A 12,702-nucleotide genomic window follows, 5' to 3' on the forward strand; every position below is an offset into this window, starting at 1 on the left:
AAAGAAGGGAAGAAAACTGCCAAACTTGTTTTGTGAAGCCAGTATTACATTCATTCTAAAACAGGACAAGGACACAAAGGAAACAGAGAATGATAGGGTAATCTCTATAATGGAGTTAGAAACAAAACTTCTTAATAAAATACTTGCAAATAGAATTCATCAACATGTCAAAACATCATACATCATGATCATTTGGTTTCATTCCTGGGATGTAAGGATGGTTCAATGTATGCAAATTAATAAATATAACCTCAATAGATGTAGATAAAGCCTTTTTCAAAATCAAACATCCTTTCATGATAAAAACACTGAAGAAACTAGGAATTGAGGGAATGTATCTTAACATAATAAATGCTATATAGCACAAACCTATAGCCTGCATGATAGTAAATTAAGAAAAACTGAAGCCATTTGTGCTTAAGACAAGAATAAGGCAAGTATGTCCGCTTTCCCCACTCTTATTCAATATTGTTTTGAAATTTGTAGCCAGAGCAATAAGACAGGTGGAAGAAATGAAAGGGATTCAAATAGGGAAGGAAGAAGTTAAATTATCCCTATTTGTAGATGATATGATCTTATACCTAAAAGACCCTAAAAACTCCACTGAAAATTCTTAGAAATCATGAACACTTTCAACAAAGCAGCAGGATACAAATAAAAAATTAGTAGCTTTTCCATATACTAACAATGAACAGACTGAGAAAGAAATCAGAAAAACAGGCCATTTACCACAGCCTAGTACCTAGGAATAAATTTAACGTAGGAAAAGAAAGACCTCTTCAATGAAAACTATAAATCACTGAAGATAGAAATTGAAAAACACATAAGAAGATGGAAAGATCTTCCATGCTTATAGCTTGGAAGAATCAATATTATGAAAATTGTGAAAACTAAAACATTGTTTAGTGAAATTCCCATCAAAATTCAAATGACATACTTCTCAGAGATGGAAAAAAATCAATCCTAAAGTTCATATGGAACCACAAAAGACTTCAAATAGCTTAGGCAAATAGCTTAGGCAATAAGCTATTTGAACAAAAAGAGCAATGCTAGAAGTATCACAATACCTGACTTCAAACTATACTACAGAGCCATAGCAATAAAACAGCATGGTATTAGTACAAAAAGAGATACAAAGAACAGAACAGAATGGTAGATCCAGACATAAATTCACAGAGCTACAGCCATCTGATTTTTGACAAAGGAGACCAAAACAGATGTTGGAGAAAAAGCAGCCTCTTCAACAAATGGTGCTGGGAAAACTAGATATTCCCATGTGGAAGATTGAAACTAGAGCCCTTTCATCATATACTAATTTTAATTCAAAGTGGATCGTAAACCTTAATGTAAGATCTGAAACTGAAACTACTACAGGAAAAATAGAGGAAACTCTGGAATATAAAGGCATAGGCAATGACTTCTTGAACAGAACTCGAATAGCTCATTAACTAAGAGAACAGATTGACAAATTGGACTGCATCAAACTAAAAAGCTTGTGCACAGCAAAGAAAAGAGTCACTAGACTGAAGAACTAGCTTATTGAATGGAGGAAATCTTTGCCAGATACACATCAGAATATACAGGGAGCTCAAAAACTAAACTTCCAAATAATCAATGACTCAATGAAGAAATAAATGGGCAAATGAACTGAACAATTTTCAAACAAAGTGGTACAAGTTGCAAATATGTACATCAAGAAGTGCTCATTTTCCCTGGCCACGAAAGGATTGCAAATCAAAACTACCTTAACATTTTTGCTGGTAGAGTAGCTCAAGCAATAAGAGTGCCTGACTACCAAGCATGAGGCCCTGAGTTCAATCCCCAGTGCCACCAAAAAAAAAAAAAAAAAAAAAAAGATTTCATCTCACCCCAATTATAATGGCTATAATCAAGGATAGAAACAACAGCAAATGTTAGTGAGGATGGGGTGGGAGTTTATCTTCCCATGGTTAGTGGGAAGGTAAATTCCTATAGCATGGAGATTCCTCAAAAAAGTAAAATCAGAACTACCATACAATCCAGCCATACTACTCCAAGATACACATGTGAAGGAATGTATGTTAGGACATAATAAAGACACCTGCATACCCATTCTTATTGTAGCAGTAATCACAATAGTTAATCTGTAGAAACAGCTCAGATTCCTTACAACTGATGAGTGGATTAAGAAAATGTTTCTATTTATATACAAAACAATGGAAATATTATTCAGGCATAAAGATGAATGAAATTATGTTATTTGTAGGTAAATGGATGGAACTGGAGATCATCATGTTAAGTGAAGTAAGTCAGGTTCAGAAAGACAAAGGTTGCATGTTTTTTCTCATACGTGAAAGATCTAGAAGATAAATATATACACAAAATCATATATATATATGATATATATACACATACATACATATATATACACATGCATATATATATATATATATATATATATATATATATATATATATATATATATATCATGTTTGCAATACTGATTCTGTTTGAGGGAATTAGCAGGGAGGAGGAGAGGAAAAGAGAATTATACTGAATAATATTGAAATATGTTGCATCTGTATGTGCAGGAAGAGGGCATGATGTAAGCACACTGAAAGCTGTTGGGTAATGGGGGTAGGGAGGAAAGGGTAAGAAAGAGTAATAGGGGGAGTTTGATTTGACTAAAGTACAATATATTCATAGATGAAATATCTTGGTAAAGCCCCTTGGAACAATTAATATACATTTAAATAATGAAGGACAGGAATGTAAAACAGGTCCTGTTAGGAGATAGATACTAGTAGGAATGGGATGGTGAGTGGAAAGGTGAAAGGAGGGTGAATATGATCAATGTACATTATATACTTGTATGAAAATAAAGCAATGAAGTCTGTTGCTATCATTTCTAAGTAGGGGTGGGGAGGAGGAAGATGAGGGAAAATAACCATAGGGATGGATGAACCTATCCGAGGTACAGTGTAAGCATATATGGAAATGTCTCACTGAAACCCCCTGTACAGCCAATACATAGTAATAAAAATGCTTAAAAAATAAAATAAAAAACAGTGATAAATAGAGATGAAAAGTGAGAAGATAATAATAAAAGGAAGAAAAATACAATAAAAGAATGAGGGATTGGAACAGGAGCTGACCAGCAATCCTACCACTGCCAAAGAAAAGAGGTATGTGAGGAGAGTCAATGCACTTATTTCTCTTTTTTTCGTCTATCACATCATACACTGGAATGAAAGGACTGCATATACCCAGAAGAGCCCTTTGTAACTAATATCAAATGTTCTCTTTCTCATCTATTAGTTAAGTACTGAACATAGAATAGCTTCCTAAAATGGAAGCTACTACTTTCAATTTCATGTGTACTCGTGTGGAATTTTACTCTCTGAACAATAGTTGGAGATTTTCTGGATTGTCATTGATGTGGTTGCTTTAGGAGTGGGAGGTAGGGGGCACAGACCCTGGAGATGTTGAAAAAAGTATTCCTGAGGCTATGGAGTGCAGTTAAAAAAAAGTTATCAGAAGGGGATGGAATGATTATCCTGAACCATAGGTGTTTGTAATTCTGAAGACTTCAATTAACCCTTTACCCTTTAAATGGAAATGAATAAATTATTGAAATTTTTATCCTTATGTCTCTATCTCTCTATAGGTGAAGCCATGTTGGTATCATGTCTAATTTAGTACCTCACTAAATCCTGAATCTTGCCCTTCCCTTAAATGTGTAAAAAGTACAATGGAATTTCCTTTGTTTCCAAATGTGGTTGAGTTCCAATCCCTTGAAGAAAGGCTTTAGGGAGCCTTATTTGTTATCTTTAATATTGAAGAATTCTGGCAGCTTATTCAACTTCCCTATTTGGCAATTTCTACTCTGCAGCAGCCTAAATGCACTAGCAGTAAGTTGGTCACAGGGGACAGTTCAGAGAAATGAGTATAATTTCTGCACTACCAAGAGATCATTGGTAGACATATGTATTAAGAATTACAATGTGTTCAATAAAACATCTAGAAAAACGAGGTCTAAAATAACATGGTTTTCTTGGATTTAATTTCTTGGTCTGAAAGTTTTACATAACTAAAAGTACAAATCAGTGTGCCTGTTTTGGCATATTTATCTCCAGCCATTGTTTATATAAGAAACATGTATCCAACTGAGTTTCACAAATAGACTTGACGTAATTTAGTATAGAGCACAATATTCCATTTAACCCAGTGTTACTGTGAAAGGAAGATGTTACCCATTTCCAAGAGTTCTCCCACTCACATGAATAAATGGAGAAGCAAATTAAAAAAAAAATTCATACCAGAAGGACAGAAAGAGAGTGACATACATATTAGAGTAAACCAGAACCTTATTTGAGGTTTAATTTTAAATAGTATTCCACCATATATTTCCATATAAATGGTCAGTAAAACCTTACTCATATTTGTATCTTTAGCAACTTGGCTTGTGGGTATCCTTGGGTAACTTTAAAAAAAAAAGATCATTTTTGGGATGCCGGATTTTCAAAACTTTTCAAAAATTTCCCATTGAACTCATTGTCTTTTTGAGAAGAAAAACAAAGAATTTTCTAGTCTCTGAAGATGGTATACTTTATTTTTGCTTAGTCATTGTTTGGATACCCTTTCACATAGTTGGCTGAGATGTACCTGGGTAATTTGGCATTTCCTTCTTACTTTTTACTATGTGGGTAGCCAAAAGTGTTCTCAGAGTATGAATCCAGAGTGTGATGCACTAGAATCAATTTCCAGTTATTCACAAGTGATTATATGTTAATATTAAATCATTTGGTTCACTTTACTCCACCTTTTATATGGTGTTTAAGCTAAGAGAGAAGGTGACTTAGTGTGTTTATTAGGAGGTGAATGTACTGTGCATGTGTTTCTAATTTAGTTGGTGAATGAACAGGGAGTTGTACCCATGTCTCCTTGCTCCTATCTGGCTTATTTAGGAAAAAAAAACCTCTTGTACAAAAATCAGGTGCCAAAGATCAAGATGCTGAGAGATGGAAGAAAGAGATGGACAAATTTGGAATCAGACAAAGGGCAACTTATTAGTGATTATAAACAGAATTGAGTCTTGGGCAGCAGCAAGGAGAATTCTTGAAGCTTGAGGCAGAAAGAAAGGGTAGTCTGTGACCAACTGGAGTGTAACTGGGCTTTTAAAAAAACTAGTAACATGTTAAGCAACAGTTAAATCCAGGAATCAGTGTTTGACATGAAAAGATTGTCTGACTATCTGAATAACTTTGTTTATCCTGTAGGGCTTGGAATGTATGTAGTCAGCAAGACTGCAGTTATGATCCTTACATGGTTGATGGTTTCACTGCTGTAGAACAGAAAAAACCTCCCAACTCTTCTGTGTAATTGAAAATACTCTTTACAATCTCTCCAGCTAGTGTTTCTTGTCTTAGCATCCATTAATTTTATACTCAATCCCTGGTTGTGGCCCAGGGATTTTTGGCCTCTATTTGTTGAATGCAAATTGCATCTTTCTTCTAAATATCACTATTGAAATTATACTTGCCTGTTAGGATTCAGTTTTGATCTCTTTTTCTGGTATCATCTGCTTGAAACTCCCCAACCCAGTTTAATTTCTCTCATCCCTGAATACTTAAAGACATCTCTGAGTAATTCCAGTGGCAATTGTCATATGACATCATGCCTAATATACTACAGATAAATGGATATAACATACCTGAAAAGCTTGAGACCAGAAAGATTTTTAGATTTTGATGTTTTTTAGATTTTGAAATATATATATGTGTGTGTGTGTGTGTGTGTGTGTGTGTGTGCGTGTATGTAATGTGCATATGTATATACAATAAATATATGTAAAATACAATAAGCTATCTTGGAGATGGGACCCAAGTTTAAACATGACATTTATTTATATTTCATATATGTACACCTTAAACACATAGCATATAAAGTTAATTTTATATAACAATTTTAATGTTTTTCCATGTGAAACAAAATTTTATGGTGTAGAATTTTCCACTGTGGTGTTGTATTGGAGCACAAAATTTTGGCCTTTGAAGCATTTTTTACTTCATATTTTTGTACTAAGGATGCTCAATTTTTATTTAATTTTCAGTAATTTGGGAATTATTTAAGTAATTATATTTTAAGTACTGAGGACACATTAGCATGTAATAAATGCATTGTCTCTTGTTTTGAATTTGGCAATCCGATAAATTTTTGTCTATGATTCTCTTCTTTTCTTGAAGTATTAGAAAAAGCCTAATGGAGAGAAAGTTTATCTCTAGCCTAGAATAGTATCTAATGTTGAGTGGGCTCAAGAAATACATGCAAAATCATATTCTTATGAAAAGAAGCAGATTTTAAAAAACAGAGTCCTTGCTCTATTTTTTCTTGAAGATTTACTGACTTTCTGAGTTTAATGTGGCTTCCTTTGGATAAAACCTTTTGGGTGGTTCAGATGAAGATATAGTACCTTGAACTATTTTAAATTACCCAACAGTCCTAACTGTTGTGATCAAAAAAGAAAGAATAGTAGAAAATATAGTAAGCAATAGGGAGAAAAGATGAGCTAGGAAGGTGCTTTGTACATGAAGTAGAGAGAGGGAAGTGGTGTCTCCTTGCCATGCATTGACCCTAAAAATGAAACAAACTATTAAGAGAGTAATTTTTAAAAAACGTTTTTATTCACTTATTCACATGTGCATACATTGTTTGGGCCATTTCTCCCCCATGCCCCCACCCTGTCCCTCTTTCCCCCACCTCCCCTCACTTCCAGGCAGAACCTGTTCTGCCCATTTCTCCAATTTTGTTGAAGAGAAGACATAGCAATAATAAGAAAGACAAAACATTTTTGCTAGTTGAGATAAGGATAGCTGTACAGAGAGATTCCTAGCATTGCTTCCATGCACAAGTGTGTTACAACCCAAATTGATTCATCTCTACCTGACCTTTTTATTAGTTCCTGATCACCTTCCCATATTGACTTCTGTCACTTTAAGATTTCTGTATTAGTTCCTCTGGAGTGGGGACATCAAACACTTTCAAGTTTTTGGTTTCCTACCTATCCCCATTCCTCCTGTATGTGCTTTCTCCTTGTCATGTGACCCAAGCCCAACAAATTGCTGTATTTGCCCTAGATCTAAAGTCTGCATATGAGGGAGAACATATGATTTTTGGTCTTCTGAGCCTTGCTATCCTCGCTCAGAATGATGTTCTCCAGTTCCATTCATTTACTTGCAAATGATAAGATTTCATTCTTCTTCATGGCTGAGTAAAACTCCATTGTGTATAAGTACCACATTTCCCTAATCCATTAGTCTGTAGTGGGGCATCTTGGCTGTTTCCATAACTTGGTCATTGTGAATAGTGCTGCAATAAACATGGGTGTGGAGGTGCCTTTGGAGTAACCTGTGTCACATTCCTTTGGGTATATCCCCAGGAGTGGGATTGCTGAATCATATGGCAGATCTATGTTTAGATTTTTAAGAAGCCTCCATATTGTTTTTCAGAGTGGTTGTACTAGCTTGCATTCCCACCAGCAATGTAGGAGGGTTCCTTTTTCCCTACATCCTCTCCAACACCTGTTGTTACTGGTGTTTTTGATGATGGCTATTCTAACAGGGGTATGGTGGAATCTTAGTGTGGTTTTGATTTGTATTTCCTTTCTGGCTAGAGATGGTGAACACTTTTTGACCATTTGAATTTCTTGTTTTGAAAAAATTCTGTTTCGTTCAGTTGCCCATTTCTTTATTGGTTCATTGATTGGAGAGTTTAGTTTCTTAAGTTCCCTTTATATTCTGGTTATCAGTCCTTTGTCTGATGTGTAGCTGGCAAATATTTTCTCCCACTCTGTGGGTGGTCTCTTCAGTTTAGAGACCATTTCTTTTGTTGTGCAGAAGCTTTTTAATTTTAGAGGTCCCATTTGTTCATCCTTTCTATTAGCTGCTGAGCTGCTGGGGTTTTATTGAGGAAGTCCTTTCCTATACCTATTACTTCCAGAGTATTCCCTGTTCTTTCCTGTACTAACTTCAGAGTTTTGGATCTGATTTTAAGGTCCTTGATCCATTTTGAGTTGATACTAGTACAGAGTGTAAACATGGATTTAGTCTCAGTTTTTTTGCAGACAGATAACCACTTTTCCCAGCAACATTTGTTGAAGAGGCTGTCTATTCTCCATTGTATGTTTTTGGCACCTTTGTATATAAATAAGGTGGGCATAGCTGTGTGGATTCATATCTGGGTCCTCTATTCTGTTCCACTGGTCTTCATATCTGTTTTTGTGCCAGTACCATGCTGTTTTTATTGCTATTGCTTTGTAATATAGTTTGAAGTTCAGTATTGTGATACCTCCTGCATTGGTCTTTTTGCTGAGTATTGCTGTTCGTGGTCTCTCAAGTTAGAAAAGTGATCTTACCAGGAAGGCTTCATTGTAATGGCTGATTGAATTGCAGATGTTCAATGAACACTAGAATAATATGTTCAGTTGTACAGACAATTGTATTGCTTGGGACAATATTCAGGAGGTTTAATTTTTAAGGTGCAGTTATGTAGGTAAAAGCTTTCTTTTGGTTTCTGCATATTTGAGAACCCTTCTATCTTCCATGGTGCATATATGTTTAAAATTATTCCAGGCAGTGACATTTATTCATTTATGTTTCCAAAAATACTAGACCTTGCTTGTGGGAAATGATCTCTGGTATGCAATAATTGAATTACTACAAAAGTAAGGATATGGCACAGAAGAATTTCTTCCCTCTTAAAATGCTGTAGTCACTGAGGAGAAAGTTGTTGCTTCTGTATGTTGTCTAATGAGAATGGCTTTAACTTAGGTGATAAGAAGGCCTATATGGTGTTATTTCATAGAACATCAAAAAGTCTTTGTCACTGAGTATTTTCCTGTCACTTGTTTGTTGACATTTCAGGACTTATTTGTTTACTTGTTAGCAGTAATGCCATTTGAACTTCAGAAGTTTGTCCTATGCCTTAACACATTTGACTGCAAAGCATAGAAGTTTCTAAGTAGTTTTATAGAAATGCATGAGAACATATAAAAAAGATATAGTAACATAGGAATTAGGGGTGGGAAATAGAGTTGGTATTGGCTCACTATGGTATTTTCAGGGAGAACCTTTATAATCAGTACAGAGATGAGAAAATGGAGTTTGTTCTGACCCAGGGGCTGGAAGTTCATCTGGGACTTGAGGGAGACCATGCATCCAGTTTTCCTGGTACAAAACGATTTTGTCTTTTGGTTTTGAAGTATTACAAATTGGATCTTGCATAATGCTCAGAGTAGTCCTAGTGTGGTTGGTAGAATTATGGTTTCCCAACAATGTCAGGTCCTAATTCTTAGAACCTGTTAATGTTACCTCATAAGGAAAAAAGAGTCTTTATAGAAGTCATTAGTAAGGATCTTGATATGAGTATGTTGTCCGGGATTATCCCAGTGGGTCCTAAATGCAAAAAATACATCTTCTTATAAGAGGGAGGCAGAGGTAGTCTTGTCACATAGAGATTGGAGTCATGGCCATGAAATAAGAAATGCTGGCAGAGGCTGGAGGAGCATGGCATAGCAGCTGTGGATAAAAGATGGCCAGCAGGATGCAGGCCAGGAATGTGCACTTGTGCAGCATCAGAACTGTGCAGGCTAAGGGCAGAGGTGCCCACTTCCTAGTGCTGGGGATCCAATCCATGGCCTCATGCATAGTAGGACTTCATGGGATCCTGTTAGTGGAGAAGAGTCTGTGAATTACTTGGAAAGAGACATTAAAATCCACAAGAAAGATCTTCAGGACAAGGCAAGAATTTTCTTGGGGGGAGTGCAAGATGGTGGATTGTTGATATCCTTATAGCCCAGATGTGACTAACTACCCTGAAAAAGGAATTTTAGAACACCAAAAGGCACCAATGGTGTCCCATAAACAGTGAGAAGCAAATCCCTCTCTGAATCTGCAAATAGAGAAGCAACTAACCACAGGAAGAATGGGAAGAATGACTTGCAGCTTATCACTCCTGATACCCTATCCCTGGAGTTGCCACATGGGTTCAGGCTCCATTTTTCAGCACTCTCTTGGTTGTAAGTCATGCTTACCAGCACACACAGGAATTTAGAGCTCCACTACTCCATGCATTACAGGACCTTCTACCTTCTCTCTGAAACACAAGGGAAATCAGTGCACCTATGTAAGCAGGACCCATGGCTCCCCCTGCTCCATGGGTAACAGAAGGTGCAAGCCAGCAGGCTCTGTTCCCACAGAAGCAGTGCCGCTGAACTGCATTCCCTGAAGCCTGTGTGGAAAATCAGGCCCCAGTACTCTTCCAATTGGCTTGGTAGCAGAACCACTAAATTTTGCTCCCAGAAGTCTGTGGGAAATCAGGCCCCAGAACTTTTGCTGCCCTCAGGCTTGGGTCCTCTGAACCGAGCTGGCAGCAGAACTGCACACCCTGAAGCTAGTGTGGGAAATCAGACCCTGGAACTCCTGCTGCCAGCAGGCTTGGTTCTTCTGAACTAAGCCAACAGCAGTGCCATAGAACTGGGATCCCTGAAGCCCATGCAGGAAATCAGGCCTCAGAACTCCTGCTGCCCACAGGCTTGGTTCTTCCAAGCTGGAAGCAGCACCACTGAACATGGAGGCCCATTACTCCCCACTATCCCTGACAGCAAGAGAGCCCTCACTCCCTCATCAAAGAACAAGAATATTATATTCCCCAATAAGGGGAAGAAAGCAGGCAGCCTACTCTGCAGGCAGCACCAGAAGCCTTGTTCCTCCAAGGTACACAGAAGCCCAGTGCTTCACTTTGCACCTCCCTGCAGGGGAGTCATGTCTCTCCTGTCCAAGAGTTGGAATCCCAGCTCCTCCACTGAGTGGCAATCCACTACTATGCTAGTGTTAGGAGGCTGTCCCCAACAGTGCATAGAGACACAACACTCTCCAGGGAAACTGCAAGAGAGCCCCTATGCCTCTATCAAAGAGCTGGGAACTCTAACCCCCTCACTGAGGAGATAAGAGGTAATTGGCATCACAACAAGAACCTTGCAAGGGGTAACATATCCAGCATACCCCTCTCTGAGGAACTCTGCTAGAGCTCCAGGAGAAAAAATGCAAGACCCCAACTACAAGGACACAAGGGATTAAAACCTTAATCAAAAAGAACTCCAGGTACATAAATCTCTACACAGAATGGAAGAGCAAGACAACGCTCTCCATCAAAAGCCAACTCAACCACTAAGGATTCAAGCTCCTGCATAGAAGAAAAGCTAATAAATAATGAATTACCAAAAACAATGGTAAAGATGATTAATGCCCTCAAAGAAGAAACACAACAGTTGGTATAAACCTCAAATAGAATGTGAATAAACAGTTAAATGAGTTCAAAGAGAATAAAAACAAACAGATGAATGAAATTATGAAGTCTATCCAGGATATGAAAGAGGAAAAAATATATATGGAAACCGTGAAAAACAATCAATCCAAAATAAACAACTCACAATGTCCCAAATAAATATCATAATAGAAAACTTGGCAAACAGAGTGGAGCAAGTTGAAAATAAAGCATCAGGAATGGAAGACAAAGTAGAGGAATTAGACCAAACAGTAAACAATCATGAAAGAATGCTAAAAAATATGAATGGAACATGCAGAATATCTGGGATACCATGAAAAGACCAAACCTATGAATTATGGTGTAGAAGAATGAGAGGAGATACAAATTAAAGGCATTGACAACCTATTCAATAGAATAATAGCAGAAAACTTCTACCCTCAAAAAAAGAGTCACCCAGGTGCAGGAAGCTTACAGAACACCAAACCATCAGGACAAAAAAGAAACACCCCCAGACACATCATAATCAAAACACTCAGCACATAGAACAAAGAAAGTATTCTGAAAGCTGCAAAGGAGAAAATACAAGTCACATATAAAGGCACATCCATTAGAATAACATCAGATTTCTCAACTCAAACTCTAAATGCAAGAAGATCATGGAAAGACATGATTCAGGCCCCGAAAGAAAGCAACTGTTAACCTAGACTAGTCTACCCAGTAAAATTATCCTTCCTAATTGTAGGAGAAACTAAAACCTTTCACAATAAGGAAAAACTAAAAGAATTTGCAACCACCAAGCCAGCACTACAGAAGATACTTAAAGGACTTTTACATATTGAAGAAGAAATTAGAGTGAAACAGGGAGACTCAAGAAATAATAGATCCTTTTAAGCAAACAGACCAGTAAAGAAGGAACAATAAACCAATAGACCAATAAACAACAGGGGAACAAGAATGACTAGAAACAACAGGCACCTCTCAATATTAACACTGAATGTAAATGGCCTCAATGACCCAATCAAAAGACATGGAATAGCAAGACCCAACCACGTGTTCCTTATAAGAGACTCATTTCACTGAAAAAAACCAAACACTGGCTTAAAGTCAAAGGGTGGAAAAAAGTTTTCCAAGCAAATAGAGCCTCAAAACAGACAAGAGTAGCTATACTCATATCTGACAAAGTAGACTTGAGACTAAAATCAATCAGAAGAGACAATGAAGATCACTTCATATTAATGAGAGGAACAATTAATGAAGAAAAAATATCAATCCTTAACATATGTGCACCAAACACAGGGTCCCATCTACATTAAAAAACTCTCATGGCCCTAACAGTACAGATAGAAACTAACATAGTGATAGTGAAAGATCTGAATACCCCACTGTCACCAATAAATA

General features: G+C 37.0%; 1 long non-coding RNA gene across 1 annotated transcript in view; it reads left to right on the plus strand.

Moving 5' to 3' along the window:
- Positions 1-12,702, plus strand: part of LOC141423087 (uncharacterized) — an 83,355-nt gene that overhangs the window by 58,949 nt on the left and 11,704 nt on the right. The gene's annotated exons all lie outside the window — the stretch shown is intronic.

This window comes from Castor canadensis, chromosome 5 (genome assembly GCF_047511655.1).
Source record: "Castor canadensis chromosome 5, mCasCan1.hap1v2, whole genome shotgun sequence".
Taxonomy (NCBI): domain Eukaryota; kingdom Metazoa; phylum Chordata; class Mammalia; order Rodentia; family Castoridae; genus Castor; species Castor canadensis.